We start from the raw sequence: 24,217 nt of genomic DNA on the forward strand, positions 1-24,217 counted from the left end.
CTTCCAAGAGGTGGCTTCTTTTACATTAGCAATCTTTAGGATGGTTGCTTTCTGGAGGTATAGAGTAAATTACAAGGCAATATGCTAGGAACCATGGCTGATACATATTAGGCATGAATATTACTTTCAAGGAGATTGTAATCTATGGGAGTATGGAATATGGGAGGTAAGATATATACTATATAGATATTGGCTCAAAATGTCACTCACATTTCCTAGCTCCCCATATGGTAATAATAGGACTAAAATAACTATCCCCAAATTATTTCTCTGGCCCTGTCCCCTCTCATTCTGCCTAAGCTTTGGCTCCAATTCATTCTGAAAAGCTTTTGGCATGTTTCCCATGTGCTCTATGCATTTATCTTGGCTACTACAGAACACCCACTATTTTCCTTCTCTCCTGTCCATGCCTGCTAAGGTGGTATCTGCCATTAACATCCAAAAAGCCATTTGGTCGCCGATGTGCAGGAAAGACACTGCTCCCATTGCTGTCCACCGGTGTCAATGCAGAGGCTGCCAGTGCTGTGCCCAACGTGTGGGGTCTTCACTCAACCACTTCCTGTGGTGCCACTGATCATTTCCTTAGACCTCCCACTCTACGACGTGTGCCTGCGCCTATGGGAGCTGTGCCAGAGGCGGGGGCGTTGTTATCATTGCAAGTTTAAGGACGTCTGCATCACACAGGCCTGTGTTGGAATGCCAGCTGTGTCATTACCTACCTGCAAGGTCTTTAAGCATTTTACTTCACTTCTGTGAGTCTCTGTATCTTACCTAATCTGTCAAATAGGGGTTAGGTTGCTCTGAGGATTTAATGGAATAATGTAAGCAAAGTGCCCAGCCCTGTGCCTGCCATGTGATGGGTATCAGTAGCAGCTATCATTGTATCTTTGTTTAGTGTATCCTAATTCCCCCGTCTGCTAGGCACTGGGCTGTGTTGCCAGGTCTAAAAGATGAAGAAACCACTGTATCTGGGAGTTTATTGTCCAGTAATGGGAATCAGCATGTAAATCAATGTGGTAAAGTACTATAATTGCTCTTTTAGAATTCTGTGTTTCTGATATTCTTACCATCATCCAAGATAAAATATGATGTCCCAGAAGAAGTACTGGTGACATGCTGTGAGAGTTCAGAGGAGGGCACATCTCTTTCTGGGTTCAGTGGTTAATGAGAGATTCACTGACACTTGTCAGCATAATGTGTTTGCTGAGTTTGTCTCTAGATTTCTTGTTTCATCACCCCACCGTTTGTGTGAATGTGGAATAGCAGACCAAACCTGAAATGAATTGAATGATGGAGAATGCGGGTAGATGTTTGGACTTGGTTGATAAATTGACCAATACCTCATTTTCAAAATATCAGAGAACCTGCTTGCAAAAAGTTTCTTTGCTTTTGATGGTATTTGCATCATCCACTAGATAGAAAAGATATAAATGACATATACCTTGGAGTAGGAAAATGGATGCTGGGTCTCAAATTATGCTCCTGAATCCCACCACCATCTGGGACCAGCCATTCATAAAAGATTAAATGCGAGGCAGGCACATATCTGAATACATGTGTGTCAGTCTCTCCCATCTGTTTTAATTTTGCTTAAAATAATAACAGCTTTCTTTACCCACTTACTTGACTCTGCTAATTCTTTTAATGTTCATTAGGTAGAAGTAGTCTGTGGTGGTTAGCTAGTGTTTCAGAATCCTACCAAGATGAGCTTTAATTGAATCATCAGAAATTTTCTGTAAAGCTGTATATTTTATTGACTGGGCTAGAATCACTAAAATGTTCATCAATGCTTAGAGTGGGAAATTTGTACTGTAACTTAACATAAATATGGTGTACAAAGGGACATTACATTGGTTTGCACAGCCTTGAGGTAAGCAAAATGCCTTTCTGAAACAGAATACCTTTTCCATTGCACAATTTTTAATTATTAAAAAATTAATAATTTTTGTATTCAAATCTATTATGTTCTTTGTTCTCTTTTTCTGCAGTTTTTAATCATATTACCATATGATTACCATGTCCCTCAGCTTCCACATCCCTCTCCAAACTATCTACCCCCTAAATAAAACCTCTCTTGCCCTAGGCAAATAAATTTCACCTTGCACTGAGGCAGAAAGTAAATTAACACGGTAATATAAGTCAGGGTAACCTGGGAATATCATCTAGATGAAAATTATCATTGATTAAAAGAGGTAACTTTTAAATTTAAGAATTGCTCTCAGAAGTCACCATGGAAACATGAGGCTAGTATTATTGTTTTTCCTGGTAATACACAAAGAACTGTATATGCTTAGCAAGTGGAATTGAGCAAATATAATACCCATGACCCTGAATATTTTACAGGGTTGACTACTTGTCACCATTTCAATATGTCTGTCACTTAATGCAATCAAGTGTTTTGCAGTGCAGAACTTCAGCTGAATTAGCTCTCAGTTGAGTACTTTTGTTGATAGATATGTGGATAATGGACAGGGGGCTTGAATGCATTTTACATAGTATGAGATCCAGGACACCTGCTGCCTTTTTGTCTTAGATATCCACTTAGAGTGGTGATTAGGCCTCATACTTACGAATACTCTCTTATAATAAAAGTCTTTGTTGATATCATTCACATTTTATCAATGAATTAATATTACCCCAGGAAGTGAAAAATTAAACAACTGACATCAAATCTAGGCTTCTGACCTTCATTAAAATTAGTCATGATTTCTTCTCATCTTCTATGGCATCCTTTCTCTGTTTACAAGGCTTTAATTTACACAACACAGCACAATAACAATTCAATGCTGAAAAATGCTATAAAGATTCACAGGCTAAGTGTAGAGAGAACACCCTCTGAATCCCCCAATTCAACTCTAGTGCTTTTTTTCCGATAACTTTGAGCCCAAACCGATTTAAATATTTGGTGACTTTGGGGACCTGCAATGTCAGGGGTGGGATGAAGGAGTAGATAATTACTAGTATGTGCAGTAACTGCAGTCCCAAGAGATTTTTCCAGATAGTACTTAGAGAGAAAGAATTCTTTACTGTTGGAATGAAAAAGCAGGCTGTTACCTACAGTGGCACCATCTGGTGGTTTCACTGTTAATGTCACTGCATATTTATTAAGAACATATAATGTGCCAGGTGTCCACTCTATAAAGTGGACACAGCTTCATCTTGATGGATTCGGCATATATTGCCAACTGGCAAAAATGCTGAAAATAAATGAATGGACTGCTCTGTTGGAAATATGTGGTTCCCATAAGATTCTTTTTCTGATCCCAATTCCCAGACATGTTTCATTTCATTTAGAGAAATCACAAAAAAAATTTGACAGGAGCAAAAAGAACTGTTATGTGGTTGGACCAATGTGGACAAGTTACAGAAGATTATAAAATGCTTGAGAATAAGGATTTAATCTTATTTCAATATTATCTACAGTTTTTCTTTTGCTCAAGGTAGAACAAAAAAAAATAGTTTTTAGACTGAAAGTGTCCATCCAAAATGTGATAATTCTAAACAAAATATTGGCATATTAAGTGTAACAATATGCTAAAAAAGATAATATATCACAAATGAATGGGAGTATTCTAGAAATACAAAATAGTTTAACACTAGAAAATTAACGAGGGTAATTTACCACATTAACAGAAAAAGCAGAAAAACATCAGATAAACATCTCCATCGATATAGTAAAAGTATGTGGTAAAACTCAATGCTCATTTGTAAAAACAAAAAAAATCCTAGCAGCATAAGAATAGACAACAACTGCATTAATCTGATAAAGATTATCTGCAAAATATCTATGGCAAACATCATACTTAATAGTGAAATATTGACAGCTTTTTTCCTTACAGTAAGAACAAGACAAATATACCTGCTATCTCCCCTTTTGTACAACATTGGACAGGGAGTTCTAGTTGGTAAAATAAGGGGAAAAAAGGAAATAAAAGTGTAGTAGACAAATGGCCCTCCAAAGATGTTCACACCCTAATTCCTGGAACCTGTGAATATGTTTCCTTATATGGCAAATGACACTTTGCAGGTGCTAATAAGCTACAGACAATAAGATCAGTGGCGGGTTAATTGAATATGCATATAGGGAGAAATGAACTTTTTTCTACCTCATACCATATAGAAAGTTCAATTCAAGATGGATTGGTAAGAGTATAAGGTCAACATACAAAAGGCAATTATATTTCTATATATCACTAACAAAAACAAATAAGAAATAAAAATTTTTAAACATACCATTTATAAAAGATAGGTTTATTTCTATTAGCATCTAAAATATTATATAAAATGTCCTTTCCATAAAAACTACAAGAGTATTGAGAAAAATTAGAGATGACCTAGTAAACGCCCTTATTTTTACCATATACAAGGATAATATGTTAAAAATCAGTTGTTTTTCTATATCTCATTAACCACAACTAGGAAATAAAATTTTAAAGAGATACCACTTAAAAAATTATAATTTTCAATAACATAAAAAATATTAAGTGTCCTTACCTTAAAGCTACAATATATTATGGAGAACAATTAACTCTGATTCCATACACAGAAAAACATATTATTTCCACTAGTTAAAAAGACTCAATACTGTAAAAATAATAACTCTCTCCAACTCATCCAAATCCCTGTGGGGCTTTGTATATGTGTGTAAACTGGAAAGCTGATTTACAGTTTTATATGGAAATACAAAGGGCAAAGAATATACAAGGCAATCTTGAAAAAGAACAACTTGGGGTCTTACACTTCCATATCTCAAAATCTTAGTAACGAAAACAATATGATATTAGAGCAAAGGCAGATGAACGAGCCAATGTAACAGAATGGGGAGTTGGAAAAAATATCCACACATGTATGGTATCCTGGCTCACGATAAAGGTGCAGAGCAGTTCAGTGGGGGGAGGGAGAGTCTTTTCACTAACAGTTAATTGAATGTGCACATGGTAAAAATAAACCTTTTCTTTATATACAAGATTTAATTCAAGATGGATTAAATCTATACATGTAGATGTATACATGAAAGTTACAACAATAAAGCTTTTAGAAAAAGCATCGGATGGGGCGCCTGGGTGGCGCAGTCGGTTGAGCGTCCGACTTCAGCCAGGTCACGATCTCGCGGTCTGTGAGTTCGAGCCCCGCGTCGGGCTCTGGGCTGATGGCTCAGAGCCTGGAACCTGTTTCCGATTCTGTGTCTCCCTCTCTCTCTGACCCTCCCCCGTTCATGCTCTGTCTCTCTCTGTCCCACAAATAAATAAACGTTGAAAAAAAAATTAAAAAAAAAAAAAAAAAGAAAAAGCATCGGAGAACATCTTCATGACTTAGAGGAAAAGATTTCTTAAATAAGATGTAAAAATAATAAACCAAAAAGAAAAAAATTGGATATACTGGAATATATTCACTTTAAAAGTTTTCTTCATTAAAAGATACCATTAAGAGAATGTATGGGGATGAGGTACACCTGAGTGGCTCTGTCGATTGAGCGGCTGACACTTGATTTCAGCTCAGGTCATAATCGCAGGGTTGTGGGATCGAGCCCTGCTTTGGGCTCTGTGCTGAGTGTGGAGCCTGCTTGGGATTCTCTATTTCCCTCTGCCCCTCTCCCCTGCTCATGCTCTCTCTTTTTCTAAAATAAAAAATAAAATAAATTAAATTAAATGTTTAAAAAAGAGTGTAAAGGCAAGCTTCAGCATGCAATATATTCATATGAAAAAACAGAATATATAAATAACTCTTAAAGAATATACAAAGAAACTTTAAAAACCAGTAAGAAGAAGATAAGCAATCAATAGAAAAATGGATAAAAAATCTGAACAGGCACTTCATAAAAAAGGATATCCAATAAACATGAAAAGTAGTTCAACCCTATTAGCCATCAAGGAAATGCAGATTAGAACCACAATGTATGTATTCATGTTCTATTGCTGCTATAACAAATTACCACAAATTTGGTGGCTTAAAGCAATGCAAATTTATTATTTTACAGTTCTATAGGTTTAGAAGTCTAACAAAGGTCTCATTGCCCTGAAATGAAGATGTTGATAGCATTCATTACTTTCTGGACACTCTAGGAAAGAATCTATTTCCCTTTCTTTTTAGCTTCTATGCACCACCCTCATTCTTTGGTTTTCTCCTCTTCTCTGTTTTCAAAGCCAGCAATATTGCATCTCTCTGACACTTCTTCCACTGTGTATATCTGGGACCGCCACTGGGAAAGATTCTCCACTTTTATGACTTGTGTGATTAGATTACTTCTACCCAAATAATCCATGGTAATTCCCCCATCTTTTTTTTTTTTATGTTTATTTATTTTTGACAGAGAGTGCAAGCAGGGGAGGGGCAGAGAGAGAGGGAGACACAGAATCTGAAGCAGGCTCCAGGCTACAAGCTGTCAGCATAGAGCCAGATGCGGGGCTTGAACTCATGGATTATGAGATCATGCTCTGAGCTGAAGTCAGACGCTCAATCCACTGAGCCACTCAGGCGTCCCCCCCCTTTTTTTTAATTCCCCCATCTTAAGGTCACATCAGTAAATTCTCTTTTGCCATATAAGGTAATATATTCACAGGTTCTAGGAATTAAAACATAGATGTTTTGGGGAGCTATTCTGTCTATCACATTATGCCTCAACTTCACAGCCACCAAAATTGCCAGTGAAAAAGAAAATACCAAGTATTGGTAAGGATGTGGAACAAGTATAACTCCCCTACACTGCTGCTGAAAGTAGAACCACTTTGTCATTGTTGCCTTCGTCATTGTCTTCTTCCTCTTCTTCTTCTCCTCCTGCTTATTATTATTATTATTATTATTATTATTATTACTATTATTTTGGCCTTCATTTTGAAAGATTTTTCACTGGTTATATGATATTGTATTGACAACTTTTTTATTTCAGTACTTTAATGTCATTCCATGGTCTTCTGATTTATATAATTTCTAATGAGAAATCTGCTGTAATTCTTTGTTTCTCTGAATGTAATATTTCAGTTTTTTCTCTGGCTATCTTAAAGATTTTCTCTTTATCTATGGGCTTCAGCTGTTTGGCTAACATGTATGTAGGTGTATTTCCTCCCCTTTGGCATTTATCCTGCTTGAAGTTCGCTGGATTTCTTGGACGTGTGATTTGATATCTTCTTAATTTTAGAAAATTCAGATTTTTGCTAGCTCTTTCTTCATCTTCTGGGACTCCAAATACATATATATTATACTGTTTGATATAGTCCTGTAGTTCTTGATACTTTATTATTTTTTCTTTCACTACTTCTTTTATCCTCTGTGTTTCCATTTGGATCACTTCTGTTGACCTATTTTCAAGTCCACTGGTTTTTGCTTCCATGGTTTTGTCTGAGGGTGAATCCTTCAAAGGAATTCTTCATCTCTGATATGATTTTCCCCTCATATTTCCATTTAACTCTTTGTATAGTTTTTATCTCTCTGCTGCTTTCCCCATTTGTTCATACTTATTTTTGTACTTTCTTTACTGAATCCTTTCACATGTTATTCTTAGGTGTTTTATAGTTTATGACTCTAGTTCCACTATCTGGATCATTCATCTTAGAATCCTATACTATATTGCTTTATCTCTTAAAAGTAGGTTGTGGGTTTTTTTCTTGCTTTTTTTATGTCTCTCATAATTTTGGAATGAATAATTGGAGTTATGTGTGGAAAAACAGTGAAGACTGAAGTAAATAATATTTGTAGCTGGAAATGAGTAGCCCATACAACTACACATACGAACACATAGTTTACACTACACATACGAACATGGGTTAATCTCACATACATAATGTTGATCAGAAGAACCAGATACAAAAGAATACATTCTTTATGATACCACTTCAAAAGAGCTCAAAAGTGAGCAAAATTAACCTCTGGTGTTAGAAGTCGGAATAGTGGTTACTCTTGGAAGGGGCTAATGTTTAGGGGGCATGAGAAGGACTTTTTAATTCCTAGTAATGTTGTATTTCGTCTTTTTTTTTTTAATTTTAACTTTTTTTTTGAGAGAGAGAGAGAGTAGGGGGAGGGGCAGAGAGAGAGGGAGACACAGAATCCAAAGCAGGCTGTAGGCTCTTAGCTGCCAGCACAGAACCCGATGTGGGGCTCGAACTCACAGACTGTGAGATCATGACCTGAGCTGAAATCAGACGCTTAACTGAGCCACCCAGGTGCCCCTGATGTTGTATTTCTTGACTTGTGTGCTGGTCACATAAAATTCTTTCAGCTAGGTGATTCCTCTGAGTCAAGGTATTATGTTTCTGTTAAACTGAAAATTACTTTCCTAGAAGGAAACACATCTGCTGGCATCTTAGCTCAGAAAGAGCAAAAACTTGAAAGAATGAGATATAGGACTGATAAATTCTTTGTGAGAGAGACTTGAGCTGCCTAGGGCCATCATAAGACTATTGAGTGGATGAAGGATTCTTGGTCCAAATAAGTTTCTGTTTTCCCAGGTCTACCCCAGGCTGCTGCCTCCTGGGACTGTATCTTTTCCATATTCTGTGGCCTCAAAACATCTATCACTATAGCATCCATACAGAAGGTATTCTGTATGTGTGGCTTTAACCATAGAGTTACTAGAAGTATTATTTTAAAAGAGCCTTGAGAATATCTATATGGTCCTGTACTCATCAGGAAACTGTCATGAGTCAAAGAGAAATTCCCCAGTGCTTAACATTGAGGAACTGGAAATAGCTAGTGGACGAGAGATCACTTACCTGCTTCCAGGATCACTATAGGCATAATTTATTTCTCACTTATTGACTTCTATCAAGACAGTCTTATTACCTGAGTGGTAGGTACAAGGATTTTCTTCATTTTGTACTTATATAAGACTTTCATTATCTTTTTTGCCTAACTATCTAGACTTTAATTTTAAAGGATGTGTTTCAGGTACCTGAGTCACTCAGTTGTTAGGCATCTGACTTTAGCTCAGGTCATAATCTCACGGTTCATGAGTTCGAGTCCCACATTGGGTGAGCTTGAGCCCCACTTTGGGTGAGCTTGAGCCTTCACTTTGGGTGAGCACGAGCCCCACTTTGGGTAAAACACGAGCCCCACGTTGGGTGAGCCCTGCTTCTCTCTCTCTCTCCTTCTGCCCTTCCTAGGATTCTCTCTCTCTCTTCCCCTCACTCACTTGCTCTCTCTCTCTCTGTCTTGCAAAGAAAGGATATGTTTCTTTTCAATGATAATAGCTATTAATGTTTGATGTTGATGATTTTTTTTTGAGGTAGAGTTGTCAGCACTTGCTTTGATATACCTAAGTTCATCATTTGAGTTTTCTTTTTTTTTAATTTTTTTTAACGTTTATTTATTTTTGAGACAAAGGGAGACAGAGCACGAGTGGGGGAGGGGCAGAGAGAGAGGGAGACACAGAATCCGAAACAGGCTCCAGGCTCTGAGCTGTCAGCACAGAGCCTGATGCGGGGCTCAAACCCATGAACCGTGAGATCGTGACCTGAGCCGAAGTCAGATGCTTAATCGACTGAGCCACCCAGGCGCCCCCATCATTTGAGTTTTCTTAGCATCACAGCATGACAAACACTTTGTCTTAATTCTTTGTTGACCATGAAATTGAGGTAAACCTGTGTTACTTCATGTATTGTAGGAATTTTTTTGTGTTTCACTTAGGCCAACATCAGGTACCTTATATTACCAGCTTGTCAAGGGATTTCACTAAATATATAGATTGCATGTAACTTTAGACATTGAGCTTAAACATAATTCATTTCAAATTCGTTTCAAGGTTTGAGCCTTATCTTTTCAATATGTCCCACAACTGGCCTGGTTGTGACCTGATATATCCATTCTCCACCTTTTTTTCTTTCCCTCTAACTATACATTGCTGGAATATAAAGATATGTAAATAGTGAAAGATAGAATTTGAGAAGTCCTTGCTAAATTATTTCTTGAGTAACATGTTACCCATTAGCAATATGTTATACAGACGGCTATGTAAGTAGGTAGTACTGGGTGAGATTTTGATCTGATTAGCATCTATGACTGGTTATTCACCCCTTTTCAGCATAAGTACTCATGTCAACCTTTAAAGAATAACACTATCAGTAGAACTAGATCATAATTAGGGAATGGAATAGAAAGCTGAGAGGAGTATAATTAACAAATCTATTACAGGTTTTCTGATTATAAAAATAATATGTGCTTCATCGTAGAAATTTTGGAAACATCATAGATATATAAAAAGAAAATCGAGGGGCACCTGGGTGGTTCAGTTGGTTGAGCAGCTGACTTTTTAAAAAATTTTTTTAATGTTTATTTATTTTTGAGAGACAGGCAGAGCGTGATCAGGAGAGGGGCGGAGGGAGAGGGAGACACAGAATCTGAAGCAGGCTACAGGCTCTGGGCTGTCAGCACAGAGCCTGATGCGGGGCTCGAACTCATGAACCACGAGATCATGACCTGAGTTGAAGTTGGACGCTTACCCCACTGAACCACCCCGGCACCCCTGAGCGGCTGACTCTTGATTTCACCTCAGGTCATGATCCCAGGGCCATGGGATCCAGCCCCACATTGGGCTCTGCACTGAGCGTGGAACCTGCTTGGGATTCTCTCTCCCTCTGTCCCACTCCCCTGCTCACACGCTCTCTCTAAAATAAAATTTTTTTAAAAAGGAAAGAAAATTGAAATCTTGTATAATTTCACCATCCAGATATAATAATTGTTTAAATTTTGGTCTGTTTTCTTCCAGTCTTTCTTCCCACATGTATGCAAATGTATGTGGATGTGTGTTTGTATGTCAGACTAAGTTTTAACTATCTTAAGGTCTTCAACCATAACAATGAAACTGGAAATCACAAAGAAGGAATTAACTTGGGTTCTTAGGAGTGAGACAATCAGGCATCAATTTAATTTAAACTTCACAAGGAATATTTTATTTGGAACTTGGCTAAAAGAGACAAATTGGGGCCGTCTGGTTTTAATCCCCCTTTACCAGCTGAGCCGAGTAGCTCACCTTCTCCCCAATCTCTACTTCCTGTGCTTTTTGGCAGAGTTGTACACACCCTGGCATGATTACTAAAACAAATTAATGCTTCTTAAGTCTGCTTGTAATTAATAACTCCCAACAGAACATGAGTCTTCTGTAGACTTGGAATCTTGCCTAATTTTCTCTAAGATAAGTAATTAGATGCTGAGGACTGATAAGGCTCTTTTCCTCTGAGCATCTGCCAAATAGCCTGCATCTGTAATGTGGGTAAGATGATTAAAATCTGAAAATGGCTGGAGGTTTGCTCATGTGTCACAACACTGACAGAACACTACAGATATTTATTTGTACCCCATCCCCCAAGCGCCACGCTTCTCCAAACAAGAGAAGATTTTAAATGGATCAAAAAGGCTATACCTAATTAGGATGGCTTGGTTAACATCTATTTTCTATTTTATTCTTCATTCACTCCATAAATTTTCTATGCAGTCAAATTAAATGTGAAGGATGGGTTTCTCACTAGCTATGAACACTATCAAGTTGATGATTATATTTTTTCTGGAATTTGGTCTTTGTACCATGGATTCACATTTACTAAACTCCTTTTTAAGAATGTACTGGGGTGCTGCCATCCTAGGACTTCTGTTAGGCAATTTGTCTTCCTATCATTAAGCTCCAGGAGCTCTATACTACCTGGGTGGTAACCCTTTCCAAAGGTTCAAAGGGAATACTTTTCTTTTATCTACTTTTATTTCATTTTATTATTTTTTTTAATTTTCTTTTTAATTTTTTTAAATTTACATCCAAATTAGTTAGCATATAGTGCAACAATGATTTCAGGAGTAGATTCCTTAATGCCCCCTACCCATTTAGCCCATCCCCCCTCCCACAACCCCTCCCATAACCCTCAGTTTGTTCTCCATATTTATGAGTCTCTTCTGTTTTGTCACCCTCCTTGTTTTTATATTATTTTTATTTCCCTTCCCTTATGTTCATCTGTTTTGTCTCTTAAAGTCCTCATATGAGCAAAGTCGTATGATTTTTGACTTTCTCTGACTAATTTCACTTAGCATAATACCCTCCAGTTCCATCCACATAGTTGCAAATGGCAAGATTTCATTCTTTTTGATTGCCGAGTAATACCCCATTGTATATATATACCACATCTTCTTTATCCATTCATCCATCGATGGACATTTGGGCTCTTTCCATACTTTGGCTATTGTTGATAGTGCTGCTGTAAACATGGGGGTGCATATGTCCCTTCGAAACAGCACACCTGTATCCCTTGGATAAATGCCTAGTAGTGCAATTGCTGGGTCATAGGGTAGTTCGATTTTTAGTTTTTTGAGGAACCTCCAAACTGTGTTCCAGAGTGGTTGCACCAGCTTGCATTCCCGTATTTCATTTTCTTAAAGCAGGATTCCTCAACCTCAGCACTATTACCATTTTGAACAAGATAATTTTTTGTTGTGGGGGGCTGTCCTGTGCATTGTAGGGTGTTTAGTAGCATCCTTGGGCCTCTACTTATTAGGTGCCAATAGCAACCAACATCCCCTCTAAGTTTTGACAATCAAATATATCTCCAATCCTTTCCAAATGTCCCCTGGAGGTTACAGTCATCCTTGTCAAGAACCTCTGGCCTACAGAATAGTATTCACATCTCAGTGGTGACAGTAAGATAAAGTAGGTAATTATTTATTGGTGAGATTTAGCTGGGAGTCCAAGCTCGTACTGTTAATTCTTCTCTTCAACAAAGTTACTAGTAAATAATTCAAAAGACACATATGGGGCATAATAATTTGACCAGATAATCTGATTTAACCAAACTGGTACCTCCTAGTAGCTTGATTTGGTAGAAGCGCATGGTTTTGAAAAGGTTGAGTCCTACTGTTTATGAGTTATCAATACTTCAAAGATAAGAAAGGGAGGCATTTGAATAAGTTCACACATGGAGGGGCTCCTCCCCAGGCTCAGCTCTGCCTCTGAGAGTGCTGTGTTCTCACAGAGCCCAAACACAGCTAGGAATAACCAAAGCTTATTTGTACGACTTTCAGTAGGCAAGAAATTTCAAAAACTAACCTGGTGGCTTACCAGCAGAAAAAGGCTCAAATTTAATTAGCCTAAAGTTCTGGGGAGAAAGGTTTTAATTGCAATAAATAATATTGTGAATTTGGAATGAGGGAGAAGTATAATGCTTTATTATTGGTGGTCAAGGAGTGTCCTGGCCAAGATACAGAAAGAGGCTTCTGGATTAGATTAGGAGGAAGAGTAGTTTATGTTATAATAGAAAAAGCACCCCAAGAATCTTCTTTCTTTCTTTGATTAAAATCACTGTTAAGGTGAAATATTAAGGTGAGAATTCAGAAAAGCATCTGGTTATCCTAAGGTGTATATAAAGCATGAACATTTAAGGCATATTTGAAAAAAAATTAAAAAGTTAAATAAACAATGAGAATGTTCCCTTAATAGCATAGAACTTAAATATTAGCATGTGGTTTTGTGTGGCTATTAAAGGGGGGTAAAACAAGGGTTTCTTGTAATCATGCACATATTTAGAAGTCCTCAGTTACCCTCCATAGTGGTATCCTGTGAACTTGTGAAGGTTATGGAAAAATCCTTTGCACATAAATTTTTAGAAGATGAAAAGTCTTTAATGATTGGATACACGAGAATAGGTGTGTTTAGAAAAGTACAATATACAGAATAAATTATTTCATAATTTGCAGTAAATCCATATAAAATATTTATTCATACAGCGACAAGTAAGATTTAAGATTTGAGTTTTTAAAGGAATAGCAAAAAGCATTTTAACAAAGAAATTGTGTGTGTGTGTGTGTGTGTGTGTGTGTGTGTGTTTTCTTTTAGAATTGGGTATTTTTTAGTTCCAGAGGGCATTTGTTATAAGCATTCAAAAAATTCACTGAAGTCATGCTCAGATTTTTACCTCTTATCCTCTTACCCCATCCTCAGGGACCCTTTTGGAAAAGGTTGTAAATCCTTCTCTGCTAAATTCCTATAAAACATGCTGAGTATCTCTGTCATTACTAGAAACACTGTGGCCCTAGTCCTATAAGAAGAGAAATTTTTTCTTCATTAATTTGTAGTGGTGATTATAAGTAAAATGAACAAACCATTTAATTACTCAAGTCACCACTCAGAGTTCAATGTGTATGTTTTCTAAAGATAAATTTTAAAATCCAAGTAGATAAATACTATATTATTTTGTGTCCACTCACATTTGTAAAGGATTGCATTTTGGTTATCATCTTAAAATAGCAATTCTAGATATTTTATTTACCAACTGGAGATAAATATTTAAAGAAAATTTTAAGTCTTCTAGAGATAGTTATTCATAGATAGCTATAAGCCCTTTTTAAAATCATAAATAAAGCCTATCTTTTTATTCATTTCTTTCTTGCAACTTGAAATTCCTTTTTTTTAACTAGTGGAAAAGATTAGGTTTTGTTTCTTTTAGTTTAAATATGAATCAATTCATATTTCACTTCACTTATTAAGAATGAACACATAAAGATTTGAGAAGTTGTAAGAGTACAAGATTCATTTTAGAAAATGTGCTTGCTACTAGCAAAAGAATCAAAAGATATGTAGACTTCTCCAGCTGGGCATGAAAGAACAGCTGGCAATACCCATGGAGCTATTTTTAATAAAGGAGAAACAAGTTTCCTGCTCTCTTTCAGGGTTCAGTCACCAGCTCCTTGGAGAATAACTGCTTTGTTGAGCCTTGAAAATAAAAAGTCAGAGATAAGGGTGAATAGAGTTGGAAATGATGAACTAAGATTCAGGCACTGGGGTGCCTAGGTGGCTCAGTGGTTAGGCATCCAACTTCAGGTCAGGTCATGATCTTGTCATCTGTGAGTTCTAACCCTGCGTTGGGCTCTGTGCTAACAGCTCAGAACCTGGAGCCTGCTTCAAATTCTGTGTCTCCTCCGGCTCTCTCTGGCCCTCCCCGCTAGTGTTCTGTCTCTCTGTCTCTCTCTCTCTCTCTCTTTCTCTCAAAAATAAATAAACTTAAAAAAAAAATTTTTAAAGAATTTGTTAAAAAAGAAAAAGATCCAGACACTATATCTGCAGGTACTATTCCTCAAGCTACCCCCGAAATGGATTTAAAATACCAAAGGGGCACCTGGGTGGCTCAGTTAGTTAAGTATCCGACTTCACCTCAGGTCATGATCTTGCAGTTCATGAGTTCAAGCCCCATGTCGTGCTCTGTGCTGATAGCTCAGAGCCTGGAACCTGCTTCGGATTCTGTGTCTCCCTCTCTCTCTGCCCCTCCCTCACTTGTGCTCTGTCTCTCTCTTTCAAAAATAAACATTAAAAATTTTTTTTAAATAATAAATTACCAAAAATATTTTGCCAATTGCAAATCAAAATATTAGTATTATGCTGTTTACAATTTATCATCAAGAAATCCTCATGAGTATTCATAAAGATTTAGCCACACAAGTGTCCATAGCTGTTAATATCAATAATAATAAAGCCAAGAAGGGAACAACCTAAAAGTTTAACAATAGGGGAGAAAGTTAAATTATTGAGATATTATTACACTGATTATTGGAATGCAGTATAGCCATTAAAATGACATTGTAGAAGAATATTTAATGTATGTGAAAATATTCACTACATATTAAATAGCACAAAAAGAAAAGTTAAGAAATAATGCATACATCATGATTTATGTGTGCTATGGGCTGTTATATAACTGGGAGGGCACATAGTAAAATGTTCACTGGTTACCTCTATCATTGCCATTATGGATTAGGGACCACATTATTATGTTCTTTCTTTTTTTCTTTAATTTTTTCCTTTTTCTTTTTCTTTTTTCTTTTTTTTTTTTTTTTTTTTTTTGGCCTGGTTTAAAGATTAGTTTACAGTTCTTTCATTTTCTTTCTTTTTTTTTTTTAACTCATGGATTAAAGCAAATATATTGAATATCTTCTCTGGGCTAGATACTGCCCTAGAGTCAGGCACCATGGTAGATAATGTGTGTTTGCCTAGGTGTATCTTATTTAAAAATCATACTTTAAAGTCAGTGGATGTCAAATATCCTTCGATTTTTAAAAGAAATATAATTTTACACCATACACAAAAGATGAACTCAAAATGGATGAAAGACCTACATGTGAGACAGGAAACCATCAAAACCCAAGAGGAGAAAGCAGGCAACAACCTCTTTGACTCAACACATCTCCCAAGGCAAGGGAATTAAAAGCAACTATTGGGGCCTCATCAAGATAAAACTTCTGCACTGCAAAGGAAACAATCAACAAAACTAAAAGGCAACCGACAGAATGGGAAAAGATATTTGCAAATGACATATCGGATAAAGGGCTAGTATCCAAAATCTATAAAGAACTCACCAAACTCAACACCTGAAAAACAAATAATCCAGTGAAGAAATGGGCAGAAGACACGAATAGACACTTTTCCAAAGAAGACATCCAGATGGCCAACAGACACATGTAAAGATGGTCAACGACACTCCTCGTCAGGGAAATACAAATCACAACCACACTGAGATACCAACTTACGCTGGTCAGAGTGGCTAAAATGAACAACTCAGGAAACAACAGATGTTGGTGAGTATGTGGAGAAATGGGAAACCCCTTGCGCTGTTATTGGAAATGTAAACTATTATAGCCGCTCTGGAAAACAGTGTGGAGGTTCCTCAAAAAATCAAAAATAGAACTACCCAATGACCCAGCAATAGCACTACTAGAAATTTACCTAAGGGATATAGGAATGCTGATGCAAAGGGGCACATGTACCCAAATGTTTATAGCAATGCTTTCAACAATAGTCAAATTATGGAAAGAGCCTAAATGTCCATCAACTGATGAATGGATAAAGAAGATGTGGTTTATGTATAGAATGGAATACTATTCAGCAATGAGAAAGAATGAAATCACGCCATTTACAGCAACGTGGATGGAATTGGAAGGTATTATGCTAAGTGAAATAAGTCAGTCAGAGAAAGAAAGATATCATATGTTTTCACCCATATGTGGATCTTGAAAAACTTAACAGAAGTCCACAGGGGAAGAAAAGGGGGAAAATAGTTACAAACAGAGAAGGAGGGAAGCAAACCACAAGAGACTCTTCAATACAGAGAACAAACTGAGGGTGGATGGGGGGTGGGGGAGAGGGGAAAATAGGTGATGGACATTGAGGAGGGCACTTGTTGGGATGAGTACTGGAGCACTGGGTGTTGTATGTAAGCCAATTTGACAATAAACTATATTAAAATAAATAAAAATTTAAAAATATAATTTTAAAAGTCAATGGGAAGAAAAGTCATCAAAGTTTGTTTTAAAGGAAAATTAAGCTTCTCAGAGTGACCAGCAGTGTTTAGAAGAGTGAGTTTCCGGGGCGCCTGAGTGGCTCAGTCGGTTAAGCGTCCAACTTCAGCTCAGGTCATGATCTCACAGTTCGTGAGTTCAAGCCCCACATTGGGCTCTGTGCTGACAGCTCAGAGCCTGGAGCCTGCTTCACATTCTGTGTCTCCCTCTCTCTCTGCCCCTTCTCTGCTCATGCTCTGTCCTCTCTGTCTCAAAAATAAATAAACATTAAAAAGAAAAAAAAAAAAGAAGAGTGACTTTCCAAGCCTGTTGTTAGAGGAGGAAGACAAGGACCTGAAGTTCCAGTTCTACTTCCTCCTACTGATGATGCTTTTAGACTGCTTGCCAGGGAAAACCGACTCGGGTGGGGATCAACACAGCGCTGCAGGCGGGCGGTAGCTCAGAGTGATGGAGGAGGGCCTTAAAGTCTCTGTTAGTGGTTCCATCCTGTTAAAAATAAAATGCCTTCAAAGTAGTTTAGATTGCAGTAACCTGACCTCATTATGATAGCAGAAAAAGAACAAACAACTTCTTTACTGAAACTGAGGAAGGAAAGTAAAATGAAGACAGAATTATCAGCATTTAGAAAGGAAAAAAAAAGAAGCGCTCCTGTCTCTTCCGCTAAGAGATTAGTGTGCAAGCAACATAAGACAAATTTGTACAGCCCACTGACAAGGTGGCTCAGCCTTCCTACTGCCTACATGGAAAAGCAGGAAAGAAAAAGAAAAACCCAAGTTGTGGTTCAAGCTGTGTGACTATTTATGAAATTATCAGAACCTTTGACAATTCTTTTGGCATTTTAATAAGATTCACCATTAATATTTAATTTTAATAACTTTGAGGTAGTCTTTCTAATCCAACATTCTCCCTGAGCACAAACTTGGAAACTTTCTTCAAAAGCTGTTTCAGCAAATAAATGCTGAAATTAAGCTATATTTAATTTTTTTTAATTAGACGTAAAACTCCCTTTTTATACCTCCTTTATGGCATAGCTAGGAATTTGTATAAACTATTTATGGATTGATGGCTTAATTTAATATTTTAGAACCAGGTGAAATCACAGACTGTGCTTTGGTGTGTTTGGGCATTTCTCAAGATCATGTCACTTTTCAGGCATATACTTAAAAATTGATCATAAATAAACGCAAAGCACCCTCCTGAGGAAAACATTCATAATGGGCCTGACTTTAAAACTGGAATATGCAACTGGAAGCTGCAGGAGTTGGTATGCAATTTAGCACTTCCAGTGTTTATTAACCATTCAGGCAATTTCAGAATAACTTGGTAGTTAAGAGAAATTTGGGGGGAAAAAACATCTTTCTACTGTGATAACATACAGAGAAGTCTCCCAAGAGTTTTTATGCAATTATGTTCATTGCCATTTTTATTAGTTGATAAGTAAAATTCCAAGAGATACAGTGAGTGAACAAAAAAGAAAAATACGCTGTAAGTTGTGATTTGTTTCTTTTAAGATGTTTTCATGATTTTTATCTTTTGATCACCTATCTCTACTGTTAAACACTGAAATCACATTAATATTACAGTTTCTTTTATTTTTGGCACTAGACTTTATAAATGGATCATTGTTATCTAAATTTCAGCAATCTAATTTATGAGCTTGGACCTGAACTTGGAAACTGAAATTGGAACTGAAATTTATGAATTTGTGAACTTCTAACTAGAAGTGAAGTTAGTTCTTTTAGTTTCAAATGTGTTCCTAATTAATCCACACTCTAAGTTAAAGAATTCATGGTATCATGTGTGTCCTCAAGGGGAAAAATACAGGGTCCACATTTGACAACTGCACTCTTGTACAACAAATGAAGGTGGCTTAGTTTCAAATGTGTCGAGCTAAAAGCATCAGTTCGTACCCATTTTTTAAATGGAGCTCTGAATTTTTTCAGGTCCCTTTCATCTGCATACTGACATGTTTGATGTTCAACATTTTATCTTATTTTTCAATTTTTTAAATTGAAGTATAGTTAGTGTACAATATTGTATTAGTTTCAAGTACACAACATAGTAATTCAACATTTATATACATTACAAAATGATCGCCATGATAAGTCTAGTTACCATCTGTCACCATACAAAGTAATTACAATATTAAAACAGGGCTGCATCCAAATTACAGTTTTCCATACTTTTTAGAGAATGCATATAAAGTACCTTTTAAATGTGACTCTTTTGGGGGCTCCTGGGTGGCGCGGTTAAACGTCCAACTTCAGCTCAGGTCATGATCTCATGGTTCATGAGTTCGAGCCCCACATCAGGCACTCAGCAGTCAGCGCACAGAGCCCACTTTGGATCCTCTGTCTCCCTCTTTCTGCCCCTCCCCTGCTCTCTCTCTCTCTCTCTCAAAATAAAATAAACATTAAAAATATATAGAAAAAATAAATGTGACTCTTTTTGAATAAAGCCTTGTTAAAATCAGAGTAAAGTCATTCTGATCAATAGTCAAGAGCAACAAGGAAAAGAACTTTACAAGAGTATAGATTTCTTTTAAATTGCTGTTATGAGTGACATAAAGTTACATACCTTTTTAAGGTTTTCTTCATTTAGTAGGGACGAGGTAGTAGGATAAGTGCATGGGTAATGCAAAAGCCCAATTTTGGTCAATAATTTCATATGTCTTCTTAAATTTTTTATTGAAGGCATTAGCAAGCAGTGAGAGTGGTCACTCTGAGAATTGGGGGAACCTTTGTGATCTACTTTACCACATTAAATACTCTCGCACCTTCTGTTCAAAGAGCTAATTAACAGCTAAAAAGAAAAGATAACAGATGGGAAAGGAAGCATGGACATTCCCAACTTGGTAAAAGAGTCTCTGAATTCCATGAGTGAAATCGCTCCATTTGCATCCTATTTGGTGGCCCAAATTCGTACATTATAATGTAGGGTTTTTTTTAAGTTTATTTATTTATTTTGAGAGAGAGAGGGAGGGAGGGTCAGAGAGAGAGGGAGAATCCCAAGCAGGCTCCGCATTGTCAGTGCAGAGCCTGATGTAGGGCTTGACCTCACGAAACATGAGACCATGACCTAAGCTGAAATCAAGAGCTGGACACTCAACCAACTGAGCCACCCAGGTCCCCTTTAATGTGTCTTAAATTTTTTTTAATGTTTATTTTTGAGAGAGAGAGAGAAAGAGAGAGAGAACGGGGGAGGGGCAGAGAGATAGGGAGACACAGACTCCAAGACAGGCTCCAGGCTCTGAGCTGTCAGCACAGAGCCCAATGCAGGACTCAAACTCACAAGCTGTGAGATCATGACCTGAGCCAAAGTTGGATGCTCAACCAACTGAACCACCCAGGCGCCCCATTAAATGATGGACACCATTTGCTGAAGATGCTTCATTCTTGCCATTGGTTGAACATAACTAACTTTTAGAATTGTTGGTTTTGTGAGCCTTAATGGGAGATAAAATAGTTTAGGAGCTGAATTCAGAACTCATTAAAATTCATGAATTATCCATGGACTGTCTGGGTTTGTGACAGCAGATTATATTTTATATTGCGGTGGTGAGTAGGAAAAAAGGTGCACATTTTCCCCAAGAGACTGGTAGTTATTTACATATATGTCCTGGGGGCTGGCAAGGGTTTTGGGTTTCAGTTTGAATTTGGTGATGGAGCAGGAAGCCTTGGAGTGGGAGGATGAGGTTGGAAGGAACAGGAGTTAATTAGATCCTACAGACAGTGACCTTCCTTCTCTCCCCAGAATACTGGTGGCCCGGGGGGGAATGGGGGCCATATTTTGTGGTCACTAATTGCCAAAGGACAAGATAGCAGGAGTCAGACTTGGGTGGGTGGATGGCCTAGCATCCCACAGAAAGAGAATCTAGGAGGGTTATATTTGCCAAAATGACACCCTGCAAGCTGGCTCCCAACAAGCCCTTCACTTAAGGAGAGGCTAAGTATCCATGATAGTTTTCTTCATTTAGTACGGACAAGGTAGTAATAGGAGTAGGTAGGAGAGGCTAAGTATCCAGGATAGGGTGTGAGACTAAGGTGGGTCCACAGTAGAAAAACCCATAGAAGAAACCATTTTTTAAACTGACACAAATAAATCAAGCTTTGGAGCATCATAGTTTCATTATACTAACGAGAAAAGAACTCTGTTATGATTTTTATGTATGTTTTATCTTATATAAATCTACAGCCATATTTTCTTAATTTTTATACCACCAAGATAACTATGGCATAAATTCATTTTACATAAATGAAAAGACGGTTTTATGAAATGAAAATGAGCTTTGAGAGAAACAATTCTTTGAATTATCTTATTTAGCTTAACGTGAAATGAGCGTGCTCTTGCTTTTAGTCATAGATGCTCTATGCATTCTTTTGCATTTAATTTTCTTCTGCAGTGAGATTTATTTCTGAAGAGAGGTGAGGTGGAGGAGGGAACCATGGTGAGGTTCTGTGCAGTTCTGCTGAGGAGTCTAAGCAGGGAAGGAGGCCAGGAAGAGAAAAGGTGGTGCACTGTGAGTCCCCCTACCACTCCCCCGAAGTGTGCCAAATGAGCTTAGTACACTAAGGGAGACCTCCTCTCTTAGAATGGGAGCAAGAAGAAGGGCTGTGTTGGTCTCTGGCAACTCTTGTTGGTTCCTAGGAGGAAAATGGGCAAGTGTAGGCCATAAGGCCTTCAGCCCATGTGAAAAGTGCTTGGCCATTACCACGATTCTCTGGATACAGTAGACACTTGAAGCGGGGAAAGGAGCACGTGATTCCTCAGTCTCAGAGCCTGAAAAGAGTTCATTGGAAATCCACTAGAATTGATTTTCTGATCCTGGAACAACATAGCTCTGTCTGCCCACAGGTTCCTTTAGAAAGAGAGGAAGGCACCTTCTCATATTCTCTCAGGGTTAGCCTGAATAGTCTGTTGTGGAACAGCATTGAGGGGAGGAGAATGTTACAGGCATTTCCAAAGGGTATTAATACTTTTGAGGTCTTGCATTAAGATTGGAGCTGATGAGTGGTGTCAAAGTCTACTTCTTAATAAACTTAAAACAAGACTCTCATAAAAAAGGAGGAGGAATATGTGTTAAAGATTTTTTAAATCTCATTAAGTAAAGATGCTAAAGTTTATTCAAGGATCCTTTGAAGAACAAAGCATTTATAGGCAGTTTAGTAAAATAATATTAGAATAAGATTACTAGGTTAGATACAAAACTGGTTAATGTCATAAAGGGCAATAAGTTATAACCTCTGGAGTTACCTTTTCTACCACACAGAGATAATGTATATTTCTGCTGGAAACTGATCTATGAGTTAACATGTGACTTCATAAAGACTGGGCTCTTAACTAACATTATACTAAAAAATTAATCGTTGTGTTGGCTTGTTAAAACAGTGCCTCAGTATGATTTTAAAAGGACATGGAATTAGCCTCTTTGCCTTGTTGATAAGTTTTGGATCATTTTTCTTAACAATAGGGGATCTATCAAGTACCTCTTGATATTTACCCATCTTACTCTTTTGCCTAAACTCCTGTTACTAACATATGACAACATCCATGTTTGATTAACACAGACCTTTTGCTTTTGTCTTCTCTCTCTTACCCACCCCCCCCCAACACACCACCATCACTACAGCACACACGTGTGATACAGGGATCCAAAAAGGAAAAGAGAACAAAAGAGAATCAGTTGATTTCTTCCACTGATAGAATATACCAGTGTGTTGCACACATTGCTAATATAGAAGGGTGAACTTAACTTTTGAATTACTTTACAAAACTCAGGAGGTGAACAGGTGTGGTCTAGATTTTCCTTTATCATGAATACCAAGGGAAGAGCCAAAGTTATTGTTGTACAGAAGTTTCCTTGCAACAACTATTGCTAGATCCAAGAGGACTTTCAGGACTTACAACCACAGCCCTTGTAGATATATTAAGGGTGCTCCCAAGGCAGCCACAACCAAGGCATTGAGTTTGTATCTGAGGTTAATGTTTCTGAAATTGGCTGGTGCCTGCAGCTTCTTTGTGTTCCCTCAGAGGTTTTCATAGAGACCATTTTCAGTTCTCTTTTCTGTCTCCAAGACATAAACATTCCTTCCTTCTTTTGCTCACACACACACAAAGAATCAAACCAAATTCAGTTATAGGAAACTATGGCGCCAAAGAGAATGATTTCCTTATTAAGCTGAATTAGGTCTTCTGATTCTGTTTAACCCAGATATAGTAATTATATATTTTTTATTCTGCTGGGGAAAAATTGAATGTAAGAGTTCTGAGATTTAGGTAAATAATTTAAAAACAAAGCTGCCATGGAACTTCAAAATAATACTGGAGCACTTTGATGATTTTTTTTTTACCTTTGGGATGGCTTCTGCCATGATTCTTTGCAACTCCTTCAGTTAGTTAAACCCTTGTCCCATCCGTTATCAGTTTTGGCTCCTTCTAGCCTTGGATCAGTCCTTGTTGTTTCAGTAACCAGGATGCCTTATCCCTAAAGATACTGACTTTTTTTTTTTTTATGAGTTAATCTCAATACTCTTCTTCATCTGGAATGCCTATGGCAAGATTAAAAGAATCATACTGTTTTGCTACTTCGAAAACATACTAATTGGCTTTTTCTGGACTGATTTAGATATTTACAACCAGAAAATGTGTTTGGAATTCTTTCTGTTTTATCTCATCTTCTTCATACTATTGGTCCATCCATCATATCAAAATTTCATTTGCTACTAATTTTCTTTAGTTCCTTATGACAGAAGAACAGAGGGTCACCTCATGATGAATTATACCACCACCTGGTAACAGTAAACTGTGACTATGGTATAGAAAGATACACTTGGGGCGCCTGGGTGGCGCAGTCGGTTAAGCGTCCGACTTCAGCCAGGTCACGATCTCGCAGTCCGTGAGTTCGAGCCCCGCGTCAGGCTCTGGGCTGATGGCTCAGAGCCTGGAGCCTGTTTCCGATTCTGTG

General features: G+C 37.4%; 1 protein-coding gene across 2 annotated transcripts in view; it reads left to right on the forward strand.

Annotated features, from left to right (window-relative positions):
- Nucleotides 1-24,217, forward strand: part of ANKRD44 (ankyrin repeat domain 44) — a 325,289-nt gene that overhangs the window by 239,790 nt on the left and 61,282 nt on the right. The window lies entirely within an intron of this gene.

Source organism: Lynx rufus, unplaced genomic scaffold, assembly GCF_022079265.1.
Source record: "Lynx rufus isolate CCGP_SWC_20201006 ecotype Redwood Valley unplaced genomic scaffold, mLynRuf1.p SCAF_2, whole genome shotgun sequence".
NCBI classification, from domain to species: Eukaryota; Metazoa; Chordata; class Mammalia; order Carnivora; family Felidae; genus Lynx; species Lynx rufus.